Genomic DNA, 18,397 nt, shown 5'->3' on the forward strand with positions numbered 1-18,397 from the left:
CTATCCCTGCTTCGTGACAGTTCTGACAATCCTCGTGTTTCTCTTATTTCTTCCTTTTGCTTCCCTTCGTTTCTCTTTCTCTGAGTAAATGGCTCGATTACTCGTCGATAGAATGCCATTCTTATCGGCTATTCTTCCAGATTTCTTGTTTTCTCTCTGCAGATATCTTCCACTTTCGAACTGAATGATTATTTCTTTCTTTGCATATTCCTCAAGTTATTTATTTTCTTTCTAAGCAATCTTCTTTTTACTCCATCTTTATTTAAATAAACAAGTGAAATATTTTCTGTCTATATTTCTTTTGCATTCTTCCTGTCCCATTTTTCACTCTCGAAGGGAGCCGCGCGTTTTCCATCATTCTACCCCTTTGCGAGCAAGTTGACACGAATTCAAGGCACGATTAGCGTGACTTCGGACGTCAGAGAACTGTTATTGGATTACCGCACGACGTAATTAAGGACACCGATGGAAATAAATCTTTTGTCTTAGCCAGTTGGTAATTTGCGACAGATGCACGAGGATAATCCGTAGGTAACATCGTTGATTCCGTTTATTACGGACTGCCGTGTCGTGATATTTATTTTCGGATTCGTTTAGGCTATATTTCTCTGTCTATTTAGCTCGATGGTTGACGGCCATTCTAATAGGTTTAGGGAAACATTTGCTCGGAATTTAATTTTTCTCTTTTATGAGATTTAATTTATTTTACTGAAACTCTAACAAAGTGTTCGAACGCCTTCGCGAGCCTGTGTACAAAACTAAATACCTCGACTTATTCTTGCAAGCAGACGATGAAAAGTTCTCAAAGCCCGTCTCGGGCTTACTACCAGAGATTTACTCGCAAACGAACCACAAACTTCGTTCAACCCCGTTTTCAAGCGTCACGAGGCAAAACAGAGCGGCAATTGGCGTAAATTGGGGAAATATTTACAATAATCCGGACGAATTGCGAGTTCTACCTGGTCATTTCGTCTCAGAGGAGTACGTGTTGCCGAATCCGGTGGTTTATGGAATTTCCAACGGGACGAGAAATCCGGCCACTGCATTCTCTTCTTTATCGGTCGCACTTATCGCGTCGCCGCAGAACGTGGCCCCGGCTCATTTTGAAAGGAACAGAAGGCCACACGAAACGCAGTTCCATTCAGAAATGCCGGTCACGCTCGCAAAACCGCGCGTTTTTCAAAACCACAGCCGGTAGACCGTGAACGCCTGATGCAAGGATTAACTCAATGTCTGACTTATTCTCTTCGATACGAGCTTCCAGCTTATTATTTCTGTTAATTAGGACCTGTCGGCTGTGTATATGAAATGTTTACAATCGATTCTACGCAAACCGTGAAAGTAGACTTCTTGAGAAATTCGTATGTAGTAACTCAAGGATCTACAGTTAATCAAATACACTTTGTAGCGAAAATTCCATGTGTATCTTCGACTTTTCATTCGAAGGTAATCAGGAAAAGTAATCAGAAAATTCCGATGGTCACCTCGCAGAAACATATAAAAATTTAGAGAAAAGAAACAGAGCGTCGATAAAAGAAATCGTTTACCCGTTCGGTAGGCATGGTGTATCGAACGCAAACTAGTTGAAACGGTGAATAAAAAAGAAAATAGAAAAGAGGCTGTCAGTTAGAGAGACGCTGTTTCCTGTCTGGCCGCGTATATCGAGGAATCCGCGTTCGCGGGGACCTTGAAAGGCACGCGCGGAATCCGGCTCCGCTCCGTGGCGTGCTCGCTGTTCGCGCGCGTTCTCCGCGGCCGAGCGGTTTCCTGCTCTCGCGAAACGATACGTACCGGCTGGCCCGCTCGTGATTAGCTGCCGTTTCAAATTAACCGGCCGCCTATCCGCTCGTTAAAGTCTCGCCACTCGAAATAGCTGCAAGAGATTCCTTCACGCCCGCGGTTACGCAATCGCTGTCCCAACTCGAGGGAAACGAAGAAATTCCCGCGTTATCGCACCGGGAACATCTCTTGGATTCTCGTTCTATTAAGCTGTTCTTTCCAATGGGACAGAATTAGGCGTTGTCTCTTAAGGTATTTCTATGCTCCTTCTTGCTTGTCGTGAAACGAAGCTTTCGAAAGCTTGGAGCAGGTTTCGTTGGTAAACGGCTGATTTTTAAAACGATCGTGAGGCGTGGAACAAGTGATCAAACGAGTCTTTATGACTTCGATCGATCACTTTGCGGAAGTATTTACGTGCAAATTTCAAAAATACGCGTTGCATCGAAGGAATTTCTTCATCCTTATACTGTGCAGAAACATATCGCGCCTTTCAAAATACCCGCATAAAACGAGTTATCGATACGCATTACGTTTACGCTCTTACATAGAGAACATCGAAGTTGCGTTTGTATGACGTTTCCGCTTACGAAGATAAAAAAATAAATAACGCTTTCCCCCTTGTGACAATTATTATTTATGGAGCCTCATTGTCAGCGTGTCTTTATCATATAGGTAATAAAGAAACGAGGAAATTTTTTTTCAGGTTAGGTAGATGTGTATAAATAAACGACACGGTACGTTGTACAAGCTTTGTCTGAACGTATATAAATTTACACGCGATGCTTTCATACTGATCTCTGGAAACCGAAATAATTAGCATTAGCGAAAGATTTTCCAAGAAACATCATCACAGGGGATATTTGCGGAATCGTAATTGGCCAGAACGATCTCGTGGAAACCGCGTTTCCTTCGCGGAAGTGTTTCTTATCTCGGGCATATTATTAGTTTTGAGGAAAGTACATTTTTTTCCTCCTTCACGGTCTAATCTTTAGACGTTCTGTATCGCGAAACTAGTTACGGACTTTCCTCGTAAGATATCTTCCTTCCTCCTAACACGATTTCTGAACGATCTACATACAAATCTTTTAAAGACTTTTAGATCTTGCCCGTTCTTCGGACCATTTGTAAACTTGGAATATCGTGTAATTTTAAACCACTTTTCTAGGATAAAAATTTGGAATTTTGAAAAGCTTCAAAGATCAAAAATTAGCGCTTCGTAGATGATATTCGACGAAAACGCTGCCTGTCAAAAAAGACATTCGTCCTTCGTAAAACAACGAATTTCATGTAACGTCCGACTGACGAGCGGTTTTCTCGCCGGTCGTAAACCTTGACAAGTTGCGAAATCACTTGCCACGAGTATAATCTATGAAAACAACGTAACATACTTGAGTAAAAGAGGCAAGATCCGATAGGTACGTTTTCGATAACGACGAAGGATGCGATAAACGCGAACCATTTTCGTTAATTACCTTTCTGGGAACTTTGTTTGAAGCGCGCGTATCTATTCGACAAACAAGATGCATATTTATAAGCGCGTTTTGCGCGCTATTCGTATACGAATTTTTGTCACGGTGGAAAGGAAGGTTACTTCGTTCACACAAACAGAAACTCACTTTTCTCTTGGATTATTCAATGCCGGCGTTGGTGCTCCTGAGGAATGATATTTAACCTGTTTGCTTTGTCGGCTCTTCAATGACTTTACCGGACTAATGACTTTATTCTAACAGGTGTTCGTCATCGCGCTTTCTATTTCAAAGTCCAAAGTCTTACAAAAGACTAAATTCAAAGAGGATTAACTTGTGTTACAAGTTTATCGAGCACTACATCCTTCTTTGAGAAATCCTTTATACCTTGTGATCAGATAATAAAACTGCTAGTAGATAAATATTCAAATATTCCGACATCTGTCAATTACTCTTGCGATTCGCGGAAAGCGGCCGTACAAGGTGCCAGTGTTCTCGAGCCAAGCTGCTCGATCGTGTTCGCAGAAATTCGCGAAGACAAATTAGCTACCTGCGAATCAACGATTTCTCCCTGTTGTTTTCGTTCGATCTCGACGATTTTGTAACAGTGACAAATACGTAAATCCCAGAATCCACCGAATGACGCCGGCAGCTCATCGTGCTTTCTCGAGGTTGAAGCTGATCTCACGCGTTCCTGGTCACGTTATGAAACGTTCGATACCATCGTTTGAAAATGCCAAACTTCCTCGATCATTGGTTCTTCGAAGGAACATCCATTATAATTTCAGATGTAAATCTAAAGTGAGCTCGTGCTTGCGAGTATTTCGCGACTTTTTCCTCGTTCGATTGCGTCACTCAGCTACGTCAAAACGTGCGCTGCCAGTTTCGTTATTGTCGCCAAGCTACTGGTTGGTATTATCGTGGCTACTAACGACAATATGCTTTAGAGTTTTCGGTCGGCCAGCAAAAATCTCTACGTCTATTTACGATCACTGCAATACGCAAATATCGCGGAAGCCAACTTTTACCTCCGTCGATTTACGCAACTACAGGTTTCACCTGCGTTTTTGCGCGTTAATAGTGACAGAATAAATTTATAAGGTTAGAGGTTCTAGATTGCGAAGCTACAGTTTCTGAAGGTTCGTCAGTGTCAGCGACTCTATACAGAACGTCGTTTCACAATGATCAGTAGATCAGAATGATCGACTATTTCGTGGTCACGATACGAAAAATCTGTTTTCTAAAATAGTCGCATAACTGGTACATTTTATAGAATCGTAGAGGGAGACGAACATCCAGAAAATTTAACGATGATAAAAAACGTTAAGATGAATGATCAAAGCGTGAAGCTGAAGCGTAAAAATCTGATTAGGATGAAGAAACTAAAAGGATCGCTTCGGAAATTATTTTTAGCTCTTACGGTACTGTTGCTTTTTTTAAGGAAAGAAATCATTACTTGGGTTATCCGATTAGTGGAAGTACCGTTATCGGCCGCGAATTATCGCCAGGCTCGAGAATTAACCGGTTAATTGTTATCGCGAGCACGATAAGTGTTGACGTCGAAGTCTCTTCGTTTTCGTTTCCTTCGTTCGGTGAGCCGATATCAGGAAACCGATGCGACGCCGCGCTGGGCTGTGGCAATTAAAGCTGTCAGCGAGCGCGGCGTACAACTGCGAATGCAGATAGCGCGTTTTGCCAAGTGAATTCACAGGAAACGAATTATCGTGGTTCGTCGAGATACTTAATATTGTAGCCTCTAATTTTTTACCATAGTGTTGCTCGTCAGTCAAGAAATGAATAATTAATTGGAAAGTCAAGCGGCACTTTCGAACCTTTGATCCTGTCGATTTTAAACCACGGATGTTCATCTACCTTTTAATAGAATCTTCTTATCCACTATCACTATTTTAACGCTTGTACAAGGAAGTTATCTTTCAACTAAGGTTTTGACATCAGACCCAGCAATCTTTAACACGGACTTTTAGATATTTTATAGGAAGATCACAGGAGAAAATGAACTTGAGTATTAATTAGAATGAAAGCGATACTGCAACACTTACATGTTATACGTAATTGCAAAAATAAAAGAGTCTAATAGCCTGTGTTGGAACAAAAGGATAATTTTTTTTATTATTATTTAATTTGTACTTTACAATTTGTCCAGCTGGACATTTGGTAAATTTTTCTAACTTAATTGCTAAATAACATGTGGATGGCTACCCCCAGCCGGATACCATCTTCGAGTTAGACTATTTTATTTCTTTAGTCAGGTCAGTAGGGTGTTTTCTTTTTAGTCTTCAAAAGGTTAAATGGTTAAGAATTTTTAATAAGGAACGTAAGAACGCTTAATAGTGGCAATGAAGACAAATTCGCAGTGTTATTCATTAGATTGTATCGGTGGGTGAAGTACGCGAGGCAATTGGTCGCGTTCACAGCGCGCGTTCACCTTTTTGCGCGTGCTATTTCGAGCGCGGTGTTGACAAGAAGCGACGCGATACGCGAGCCTCGGCATTTAGCTGGCCGTTTTCTTCTCGAGCTGACCAACAAAACAGGAAAACGACTGTGTCCAACAGGTGTCGTTAAGCCGGTTCCCTCTACCCGTAATGAACATTCTCTTTTATTTACAGTTCAGCCGGCTTCGCGCGCTCCGCCCGATGACGTGCCTATTAACATCCGCGGTTGCGTGTATACATTGGACACAGACCTTTCTTATCCGGCCAACACGGATCTCTCTATTTTTATTTGGCCCTCTAACGTTTGCTGTTTTGAAACGCCACACGCTCAACGGTGCAATGCTGATACGATATATGTAAGTCCATTTATCCGAACCCTTGGGAAACGAACACTTCATATAACCGAAGTTCATGTAGTTGTTGTTTACTGATTCTCCTTGTTGTCCACGATCTCTCGTTGCCATAACAGAAATTCACGTTTAGAAGTTTAGATAAGCGGCCGCTAATTAACATTTTGTTCACATTAATGCCTCGAGTAAATATAGTTCTATCTACAATTTAAATTACTGCATACTTTTCGCTTGGCAGAAACGTTAGCTGTTTTGTAAAGAAAAATCTGAGTAAAAATATAGAACAATGACTCTATCGAAGTATAATAGCAACTCAAAGCCATTAGGAAAAAAGCCTAAGTCACGAAGAAATTGGATTTAAAACGGGATTCGAAGATTCTCTAATCTTGAACCTGGAGTGTATAGTAAATTTAATATTCATCGATGATCATTATCAAACTTTTCAAGGATCTTCTACTTCGTATCAATGTTATTTAGATAATTATCGTTTTAAAGCATCAGACGGCTTCCAACATCTGACATTTGTAACGATGCTAATTATTGTGAATCTTTTTTCACGATCGTTCTAACTTTAACGAGGAACTCTTAAAGGTCGTTCTTCTTATCGTCTGCACGATAAAAACTACGACTGGAATCAGGCGTAGCTGTCCATAACACACCTGTAATCGGCTAAATGACGACGCAAAATGCAATTTACACTTCGGTGCAGTATGATCTAACTTTTTGCTAATCTACGCGATGGCGCCATGAAAAGTCCTTCGACTTTTGTTTTCTTTATTGTCGTAGTTTTCCTTGTTAGCGTCGAGGATATCTATAATAAATACAACAACGAGGAACATAAGAACTATTTTCGTCGGCGTTTCACGTATCACTCTGGTCATTAGTGATCTACGATACTACCCAAAATAACTCACGTTTTACGGGGCAGTAAAATAAAGTAGATAGATGAAAGTATAATTTAGTTTCTGTAAATGCCACTTACATTTCATTGCTACGCTGCTGATTTATTACTAATGGGAATTCCGTTCAAGATGCTAAAAGAAAACAATAACAATACTATCTATCTACTAGCGAATAAGATATTAAATCGAAGATAGGTATAATTGACGAGCTAAAAATCAGGTGCCTCGTCTCTTAATTTCATTCTCTGTCGCGGTAGCTTTTTAGAGTTTGAAAGAACAAAATGAATTTTTTGCAATAGTAAACGCAGAACACTACTGTACGAAACACAGCAATGATTTGCTTCATATTACTATGATTTTTACCCTTGCAATTTCAAGAATCCGTGATCAAAACTTAGCACCCTATCAAATCCAATTCACGTTTCAGATTGGAAAATTCCTGAAAAAGAAGCTCTTGGTGCTGCAACCGGATTGGAAGAACGAACAACTCGTGGCTTGCGGCATCGTTTAATCTGGCGGATCCGTTTTTAAGAATCATCGTTTAACGTTGTATCTTCGCGCGCGTTTCCCCGGGCGATTTTCCGAGCTTAAGGATAACGATGGTTTCGGAAGACGCGATGGAAAAATGCTTTGTTGCTGAAATAATCCTGTGGCGAGAGAGCGGGATACGGTGTGAGAATAGATAGCAAAAGGACAAACCGAAAGGGACAAAGCAGACTTTGGGAAAGAAGGCAGGCAAATACGGAGGCGGCGTTCTTTTCTAATCTATTGACATAAAAGACTAATGACAGAACCTTCCTAGAAGTACAAGCTACCACTTTGGAAATTTGAAGGAGGAATTTACGTTACTGGACCACCGTGAGACACGCGGTTGTAAATTATTGGCAGAAAACGGAGTGTTGTTTTAGGTTCGAATTTTGCTAGACCAAGACTTTCTGAAGTCCTTGTTACGGTCGTCGAAGCTACTCCCTGATTTCTTTTGTGAAGGCACAAAGGATCGTCAATGGAATCCCAATTCTACCAAATCGGACAAATTGTGAATGTAAACAACTAAATTTTTTTTTTTTATTTATTGAAATTTACAATCAATTCTGGCATTGAGAATTTTCAGTAATTTTTTCTGGCGTGGCGCAGTGACATGGCTAATTATTTATAATAAGTTAATACTTATTATAGATAAGTATAATTTATAAGTAATTGTTATAAGTAAGTAAATATTACTTAATATAGTTTATAAGTAAGTGTTGTAGATAAATAAATATTACTTAATATAAATATCTAATTAAATCTAGTGTTTAGGTCCAGCGGGTAGTGTCTCTTCAGCCTGCGGATCTGGTCCGACGTATCAAGTAGTCCAGTGATTAGGGGGTTTCGGTGTTTGTAAGAACTAAATAAAAAAAAAAAAAAAAAAAAAAATGGACTCCTGTAGCGAGATGGATTGTTCTTTGAAGCGCTGCAGGCAGAGTTCTTACGCCTTTGGAACAACAGTTCGAAGAATTCTTCGAACAATAAGTTCGTTCGTCGCTTTGAAAGCATACGGACTTGAAAACACCGGTCGAAAGCATCATAATCAAGAATCTGATCCTAATTTCATAAGATACTGCGCAACATTCGAAAACAACAGAACTCTCTCATAATATCTGAACGCGCGTTCTCCCATCAACAGGTTTCTCCCATCGCGGCGAGTTCACGAGCATCATCGCTGGAACCTCGAATCCCCTTCGATCCCGGTGCAACATCTGCTCGATCATGAGTACATAAAGGCAAGAAACCGTGAGAAAAGACCGAATCGCGCGCGAACACGGGACTGCTACGCGGCAATTAAGAGATCGGCGATCGATCGGGGAATCCACCGTTTCCCGGAAACGGCGCACGGAGGAAAACGCCGGCTGGGAATGGAGGTTTGAGGCCGATCCACGAGGAACGCGTTCCTCCGGTCGGCCACGGTCGACGGAGGAAACGAGCCTCTGCCCGGAATACACGTTTCACCACTTAATTATCGTTCATCGCTTAATTATTTTCCTCTCATTGTCGGCCTGGCACCGCGCCGGGCATGATAATCAGCCGCGATTCCGACGCGGAAATTGCGGAAAGAAGCAGGAAGCTACGTCGTCTTCTTTCCTCTGTTTTTTTCCTCTCCTTCTTTTTCTTTCTTTTTCTCCTCTTCCCTCTCTCTCCCTCTCTGTCTTTTTCTCTTTCTCTCTGCCTTTCGCTTCTGCAACGGCGTACGTGTAATACCGTTAGCCGTTGACAAGCCGATGCATCCTGGCCGCGAATCACCTGAGGAAAGGAAGAAAACAGAGGAGAAGAAGCGACCGGACGAACGCACAGGAGAAACAAAGAAGGGAATACGGAGGTAACTGGTAATATCGCCGCGAATAATAGCATTCTCGTTACGTCACATCCTGTAAACAACGTTTACGATTTGACGATTCGGTGGAAACGCCAGGAATAATCGTAATTTGCGGTGGCCACTGGTAACGCTTCAGCGATTCACATTTTCCTACATCCTGTTGCTCCGACGTCCCGTTTCAAACTAAGGAACGCAGGGAATCAAGGAACGAGGCGTTATAGAAAATCTGGTTGCACGTGTTGGACGAAACACTCGAAACGTCTTGGTGAACTTCCGTCTACTCGTTTGGAAAAATTTCTGTGGCTGGTTGAACATCAAATTTTTAAAGTTAGCACAGTTATTTTGTACTTTAATCGTTCTACCATGATATTTTATGCATCTTGGAAAGTTCTCCTTTTCTACAGCGTCGATTAATTTTCAACGAGTAACGTTGCTCTTGTTTCCCTAAAAAAATCATGTTTGTATTCAATTCCTCTTAAAGAACAACCAACTAAAATTTCGTGGCAGCTTTTTCGTTAAAAGTTTCTTACAACGGCTATCCGTCTCGACCGGACAAAAGTTGTTCGATCTTTCCACAATTTCCATCCCAGAGAAAAAGGGAAAAGAATTCGCACCGTGCATGATTTATGCTGGCTCGATAGTCCTCGAGTTCAATCTCGAGATCTGACAGCAAGGCAAACAAAATTTTTGCAGGGAGGAGAATTCGATGTGACGGTCGTGCGTTCTGGGGCGGGCAAGTTAAGTAAAATAGTTGTTTGCATCGTCGAAGCAAAACTAAGCTACGATGTGACAGATTATGCACGTAGAGTCTCGGAGCTGATTAGAAACCGCAATATTTTTTTTTTTTATTTAATTTGTACTTTACAATTTGTCCAGTTGGACATTTGGTAAATTTTTCTAACTAATTGCTAAATAACACGTGGATGGCAACCCCCAGCGGGATACCATCTTCGAGTTTTTTTTTTTTTTTATTTAATTATTTACATTCACAATTTGTCCAGTTTGGACATTTGGTAGAATCTTCGAGTTTGACTATTTTATTTCTTTAGTCAAGTCAGTAGGGTGTTTTCTTTTTAGTCTTCTTTCTATGAGAATTTTACTCGTTTCAGCAACCAGCTGGTTTGCATGTATTGCCGTTCTTTCCTTGTATTCTTCTGCGTACCTGCCGATTTCTTCTTTGACCGTCGGTATTTTTAAGTCTTTGCGTATATCCTCGTTTCTGACATACCATGGAACGTTGACTATTGTTCTCAGTATCTTCGATTGTGGCGACTTTAGTTTATTTATGTGGCTTACGGCTGCTGTCCCCCATAGTGGTATTCCGTACGTCCAAATTGGTTTCATTATCGTTTTGTTGATTTTTAGTTTATTTTCTATGCTGAGTTTAGAGCTTCGACTGGTTAGCCAGTACCAAACCGTAACATGGAACGTCCTTTTTTGAAAGACTGTTTGGAAAAGTGTTTGGTATTTCTTTGGAACAACGTAGCATTGTTGTTACTAGGTAACGAACTAATAAAATCGTAGAATCCTGGCATTCTTTAACTTACGGTAGATACATCGAGGGAGCTGTTTATAAGAAACTGTACGAAGAAACATTTGTATATTTGCGTATCAACGAGCGTATAAGTTGGTTGAGATTGTTCAATGTAGGTATTCCAATCATCAGTTAATATCATAAATATCGACTTTAACCAATTTCAATGTACGATTCATAATCGTTGTCTCTTATGCAATATTCAATACGACAAGATGGTTGACAGAGCTCGTCGAAGGAAATACAGCGTTCTTAATTGAAAACTGTCTCGGAGACATTCTGTTCTTCTACTTGTAAGTCATTAATTCTTAGCAGGACCTCGCATGTACAACAACCGACATCTTGAGAGTCGAGCGTGTCAGTAATAGGCGATATCGGAACGTGTCTACTTATACATTTGTTCTGTCATCGCTTCAATAGATTTTTCATAGCAAATAACTCCCGTTGTTAGATTTATACTTGCGAACTCGAATATTCTTGTTAATAATGATTAACTTCTAACTGTTTGTTGACGATGTCTTCATTTATTCCTCAATGACTTATGTTAGACCACAATTTACATTCTGTTTATTTTTCTGCTACTTTCGATTATTCCCATTCTCTTTGAAAATATTTCTCTTCTATAGCTTGCACAGATATCGAGACTGTCGAAGGAAGGAATGATCTCAGCACGCGTTCGTGAGAAATGATTCGGACCGATCGGTTCATGCACCATCGAGTGAAACTTTCGTCCTTTTCGACGACTGCCCTTTCGACGAGACAACTTTTAGCCTACTGGAAATTCCACTTACTCGCGCCACTTCTTTCTCAGCAGCCAAATAGCAGCCACTTCCACGTAGCAAAGATTCGGAATGACGAAACGGGCCACAGAGACTCGCGAGTCGTTTTTCAAGCTTATCGACTTCCGCGACGCTCGTGTCACCGCTGCAGGAAACAATATTTTCTGAATCGGCCGTATAAACCCGCCATAAATTTTCCTCGACCGTCTAGAAACTTTCCAAATACCAGTAGCCTACTGTTGGGTTTCTTAAATACCGCCAGAGACATTTCAACGACTCTTAAATCATAACCATAATTGTGTAAACAATGTCTAATAGATTCTTCCCATTCTTCGACCCTTGGAAGAGAAAAATATTTTCTCGATATTAACCACTGACAACAACATTTGTATTTTCGACCAATCGCGGGGAGAGACGTCAACGGGAGTCGTAAATTCCCGTTACGATTATAATAATCGACACCATGAGTTGATCGATCCCTTGATTTCCGTTAAGATAATAGGGGTGATTAAGTTAATATAACACTGTGATTCACAGGGTTATAAGGTTTTTATTTCCAACACTTATGAGGTACACTATTGAGTAGGTATAAATCGTAGATGACAATTTGTCGCACGAAGATAAGATAGATATGCACAATAGAGCAAGGCCCTTATAGTTGAATTTAGTATGTTAGTGGACGTAGCACTAGAGGATACTTAATAGAGGAAGTGAATGTTCGGTAATCCCGAGAAACCGACTTAGATAGATGACGTGAGTTACACTTTGTAGAATAAATAAAGTTGACTTTTCTAGCGGTGTAGAAGTGAAGTATAGTAACAATGCTGTGTCGGAGGAAAGCTAGCGATGGGTGTGTCTAGCGCACGGGACCATCGAATTTGTTCATGACATTTTTGGTCAGGAAAGTCAGGGCAGTATGAGGTTTCAAGAACCTTAGCTAGCAAATTATTGGGATTTATGATGGGTCCTTAAGACTAAGTAAGCAGTAAGGATGAGCGGACATCTGGTTCCTGTCTGGCCCGCGGTGTATGGCCTAGTCTAGGTAGAGGGTCACCCGACGTAACAACATTAATGACGACGAGCATAGTAAATAGCAGGTATGGATAAACACAAAATAAAAAAAAATTGCATTTAATTTTTAATTTTCAAGCAGCTGAATAAGAAGATTCGTATAAGATTCGTCGTTGGTGGCAAAGTATATCGAAGGAAGAAAAATGTATCGACCGGGAGATGTTTGACAATGAACAACGCTACTCGAAGGAGTAACGGTTCTTAAGGGGTGAAAGAGGCACGAGAAGACCCGGTAATTTGAAGTTTCGCTTCAAAGTCGGTGTACGTGGTAGCAATTATCTGGAATTAAACGTCCAGAATTCTACTCAACGAGTATCCTCGGTTGATGCTGTTTCCAGCCGCGTCGGCGAAGAAATTTTAATAAGACCCCTCGAGCTCGTTTAATAAGATCGCGAGTTCACGGAAGATCGTTAAAATACCTCGATGGAAACTTTTCACCACTGACTGGCCACCCCGTGATATTGATTAACATCGTTGCATTCCGAATGATCTCGGCCCGACGATTGCCAATTATCGGAAATAAAACGTCTTCCGGTCTTTTGAATCGCGAATCTCGTACCTGCCGAGACGCGGATGAATAGTCATACGCTATGCCCGGGAAAAATACGTGTAACTGTTGTATTATTCTGCGCTTTCCAGCTGTTCAAAGTTTCTCTCGATATCTAGATTATAATAAACGGAACATCGATGCGAGGAAAAATAAAATTCTAGAACCAACGATTTTTCGACACGCAGGAGTTTCGATTCGGTCGATTACACCAACGGCGTCCTCTTTAACGAAAAATCTACGTGTTCTCTAAACAAATTGGAAAGGGATGCCCGCCTCTCGACGAAAATCCATCGTCTCGAGCGAACGAGAGTCGGAGAGAGTTTCGATTTCAACCCTGACGGAAATACACGGCCGGCACCGGCGACGGATTTCTCAACGGGACACGGAGAGTTTTCTGTTTTTCAAGGGTTCAACAAGTGGCAGGTGCCTCTTACACAGATCGAACAATGACGTGGAATAGTCCGGGGGTGAAGTCGGGATGCAGCGGTAAGCGCGATTGAACCCGAAGATAAATCGTCGTCGATTACCATTTAGTTAGGTCCGCGCGCAACGCGCCGGTGTGTATGTAGCAGCTTTTCGTGCCGGTCCATAATTCACGATCTTGAAAAGAACACGCCGGTTGACGCTGGAAAATGGAGATTAGGTCGCTGCTCCATCGGGTAACATGGTTTGAAAAGGGAGCAAAGAAAGAAGAAAGAGAGAACAGAAGGGAAGATGGAATGAACAAGAGAGTACGGGCAGCCGATTGCCAAACAGTTCCTTACTATGTTGGAGCGAGGAAAAACTGGTGTCTTTCCTTTTGGGTCGATTTGCATTTTTTTTCAACAGTGCTCGGCGATGCGTTTCAACGGTAGTCCCGCGCAAACAAACGGCCACGATGCGACGCGACGTTCCTTTCTAGCCCGTGAAACGCTTGTTTTTCCAGGATAGGGGCTCGACGTGAAATGCAAACGACTTCTCGTGCACGTGCACCGGACATCTCGACGGATTATGCGATCACTGGCGCATAATTTCTGTGAAAACGGAGCAAGCGAGACACGCCGTGGAAATTCGACGCTCATTAATTTCCTTTCGAACAAGCGTCCGCGACATCGAACTGGAAACAGGAGAGGATGGTGGTGGTAACTGGAAACGATGGAAAAGTCTCTTTAATCTCAGCCCCATTTGCCGGAAACTTCGCGTCGTTCGCTAGTCCAATTTGCCATCGACTCTCTCTCTCTTTCTCTCTTTCGTTTTTCTCGAGATTCGCGTTTCCTTCCGTTTTTTCTCGGAGGGAAAATTAATTTCTGTTTCGTGGCAGGGAGCAAATGGATGAAATACGCGACAGTGGCAAGCAGGAAACGGAAACACGAGTAATGTTTGAGGTTCGAATGAGTTTCGCAAGGGACAAACGGACACGAAAGAAAGAAAACACGGGTCAGAAATCGGAAATTCCAGAGAAAATTTAAAAATAACCGAACACAAATCACCGGCGATACAATAACAGCGGTCGAGAAACGTTTACGCCGGACAGATTTACGAGAAATTGCGACGACCACCAACAGGTGTCTTCTATAATCTTCACCAGGCTCCGTTCACACGTTTCCACCGATTCGCAACCCACGCAGCCTCTTTGACGAGCCTCCGGTCTCGCCGTTCATCGGCTGTACCATCAAATACCAAGAAGTCTGATGGGAAACAGGCTTAAGAAAGGGAACGAGCCAAAGGAATTTCGGCTTGACCGATCCCCGTTGTTGTACAAGTGTAGAATGTCGATGGACCGATCGTTTATCTCGAAAAGCTCGAACCCTTGTGCAAGAGATTGTTCGTTATTTTGGAATTCGAAGCTGATAGGAAGTACTACGAGTTAATTCGTTATCATAGATACTGATAGCTTAGTTTGAAAATAAGATAGCTATCTACGATGTTTACTTTAGGATAGGCGAAATCGGTAAATGGGGAAACTATTTCATTCAGTGATATTCCATTAACAGTTACACGATTCATAAAATGGAAGGCGCGTTAAGCCGAGCTCGAAAGAGCATCGGGTGCCGGTTCGTGTTCACACGTTCTACCCACGCAGGCGTTTCTCCCTCGCAGGCCCATCTTCGCTTTCGATCACCTTTACAACGAAATTCCACGAACAACGAGTGGCTGAGAAATGCCGCGCGGGAAGAGACGACTGACGAAGCGGAGAGATGGGTCGAGCAGACAGAGAAAGCACCAAAAAAACGAGGAAAGAGACCGAGAAAGAAAGAAAGAAAGAAGGAAAGAAACAAAAGAAGAAAAAGAAGGAAAAGAGAATTCCAGGTTGAAATCGGAGTGCAGACCAAAAGCACCGCCGTGTCGAGCGACGAAGCAAGAGGAAGGGGCAGGTAGATTCATTCACAAGACCCCCACGGTTTCGTTCCCTTCCCCGAGCCGGAGTGGCTCGAATGGGAACCGTTCGGGCCCGCTGCCTCCCTCCACCTGACCCGTTTGAGACTCCCACCTTTCTCTCCATCGCGGCAAACGGACCCACGATTCCCGCATACCATTCGTCTCTTCGTGAGGGACCACCAACCGACAGCAGAGTCGAGAAACTCTGTCGGCCTGCTAGCACGTCGTTTCTTATCCGTCTGTTGCAACGGAGCGTAGACCAAACAAAGGAATCCGAGAGCCAAGCCGACTTCTTCAGAATTTCTCTCTTCCTTTCTCTCTTTCCCACGATAATACGCTTCAGCTTTCTCCTTTCTACTTCTTTCATCGCTTTTCTCGTTTTTCCAGGAATCTTCGAATTTTCCTTCCATTCCTATTTTCCATATTTTTGTTGACGAGTTCTATTTACAAGCGTAAGTCTTTTTTATAATTTGAGGATCTTTGTTTTCAATAAAAGAAACGTATAATAACTACTAATTATGTTACAAAAAATGTATTTGATATAGTAGCTTAACGAAATGTCTACAAATTTTCGAGATAAATTCTACCAAATGTCTAAACTGGACAAATTGTGAATGTAAAGAATTAAATAAAAAAAAAATTTTTCGAGACTACCGTTTCAAGGTAAATACCAATATTTGCAGTCGATGAACAAAGAAAGCCACAGGAAACTACATCCGTTAAAGTTAAAGGCCCGTTATGACATGCGAAACGCTTCTCTCGCTTTGCATCTTGAAATTTACCAGCCAATTTAAAAGAACCATGATAAATCGTTCGAAATCTTTTACAAGTTTTTCCAAGAACGAACTGGAAAAACAGAGTACAATGGCGGGTCCCGAAAAGCCTTCGGTCCGTCATTGAGCTTCCAGGCCAGTCGATTGAAGAAACGCTTCTCTCGGAAGATCGTGCGATAACGATATCCCATAGTGGGATATCGGCTGATTTAGGACCCTGTTTACCCGTGTCCCGAGCTGTTCCATTCTCTCATAGGTCCTGTTTGCCATCCGAGAGAGTAGCCACTAGGAGCTGGCGGGCCTCATTAAGATCCCAAAGCGAACCGACAGTCTCCCACAAGTACGCAGCCCCTATTCACCTTTTTTTTTTTTTTACGCCTCTAGCCTCTCTTCTATCCTTCACCATTTAATTTAACATCCGATAAAACCTCGTAGCTTGCACAAACGCACAAACGATGTCGTACAAATAGGCTGGAAGAATTTTAGCCTTTAGAAGGAATATCTTTGACCACCTTTGTAAGATTATGATCACGATGGATGCTGACAAACTACCGATCTGACGGACGAAACAACCGCAGTCCGGAATGCACACAGTCGTAAGGATCTATACGAAGATCAGAGTTTTATCACCATGACAAGTAATATTTTTTAAACAGACAATATTTGAAAATTGAACGTAATGAATTTTAAAATTGCTGTCCAGTAAAAAATCAAAAGTATAACTTGTCGTGTTGTTTCCTGCAGTCTTCGCATACGTATTCGTGTTTGTCAGAACATCCACTGTAACCATAGCTTAACAAGTAAGATTCTTGCAAGATGTTTTATGAAAGAAGTGCTCCAAAAGGAACTTGCTGGAAAAAAGTACGGAACAAATCCAACGATAGTTTTTATCGAACATACTCGAGCGACTAGCCAACCACCTTTCGAAGATTCATCTGCGACATCAAACCGAGACGCGTTTTTCCCGCGGCGCGCAAAATTGCGTTCGACCACAGCTCCGGATCGTCCGCGAAGCGTTACACCGCGTTCACGCGGAACGTGATCGAGGACACGCGTATTCACGAGACTCTGATCAAGAAGCAACACCAGGATACGTGACTTGAGCCATAGACTCAATGAAAAAAGGGGCCGTCGTCGATGGATTTTCATGGTGTTGTACGTGCGCGGCCCAACGTGGTCGAACAGGTTGTTCACGCGTAGTATTGTAGCATCCTGCTCCGAAGTGGCCCAAGCGCCATTTAGACGGGAACCCTTTCAGAAATTTAGGCGCCGACGTCGTGATTCATCGGCTTCGAGTTACGAGCTAGACACTCAGCCTCTTCTGACCAATCATTCTGCTTTTTTCAGAATGAAGTCCCGCGTTTGATCTCTGAACCGCCGTGTTCCAGGGTTGCTTGATTTGTTGAACGAAACGGCGGACCTGGTCCTCGTGTTTCGACTTTGTTCCTGGAAATTGGGATCGAGGTGGCTCTACGAGTGCCTATGGATATTGTTAGGGAAAACAACGGTTTCTTGCCTGGGACCAAGGTTATTGGGACTCGTCGGAATTTCTTAAAACAGAGCGCGACACACGATGGTTAAACGAGAGTAAACGTTATTGATTCGTAAAAATCGTATTATAAAGTTCTTTTTTTCTATTTATTTATTTAAATTTTACAATTTGTCCAGTAGGACATTTGGTAAAATGTTATATCTTGGTGTTGTAATAATATAACATGTGAGTGGTTACCCCCAGCGGGGTACCATCTTCGTGTTTGTTAGGTTATGTCCTTTGTGAGATCTTTGGTGTTTCCTTTTTAGTCTTCTTTCTATGTTTGATGTGTTGATCGTTTCCGCTGCCAGCCGTATTATAAAGTGTAGTACAAAATGTAGAAAATTAACGACCAATCGTTGAAGGATAGAGATATGTATGATAAATAGGAGATTAGCATGGAAACACGTCAACAAATAAAACAAGTTTCACGTAAATCCACCGTAACAACAGACATTCACCGAAAAATTACTGTCAATCGCTACCTATGACGAAACT

General features: G+C 42.0%; 1 protein-coding gene and 1 long non-coding RNA gene across 6 annotated transcripts in view; one reads left to right on the forward strand and one right to left on the reverse strand.

The window, feature by feature from the left end:
• LOC138189057 (uncharacterized) overlaps window positions 1-7,960 on the forward strand; it is a 64,608-nt gene extending 56,648 nt beyond the window's left edge. For both annotated transcript variants that reach the window (XR_011175871.1, XR_011175906.1), the window contains 2 exons: window positions 5,873-6,054; window positions 7,378-7,960. This is a non-coding gene — a long non-coding RNA (uncharacterized LOC138189057). The remainder of the gene's footprint in view (window positions 1-5,872; window positions 6,055-7,377) is intronic.
• Pdk1 (Phosphoinositide-dependent kinase 1) overlaps window positions 1-18,397 on the reverse strand; it is a 407,060-nt gene that overhangs the window by 156,764 nt on the left and 231,899 nt on the right. The gene's annotated exons all lie outside the window — the stretch shown is intronic.

This window comes from Bombus flavifrons, chromosome 1 (genome assembly GCF_040668555.2).
Source record: "Bombus flavifrons isolate JBK064 chromosome 1, iyBomFlav1_principal, whole genome shotgun sequence".
Classification (NCBI taxonomy): domain Eukaryota; kingdom Metazoa; phylum Arthropoda; class Insecta; order Hymenoptera; family Apidae; genus Bombus; species Bombus flavifrons.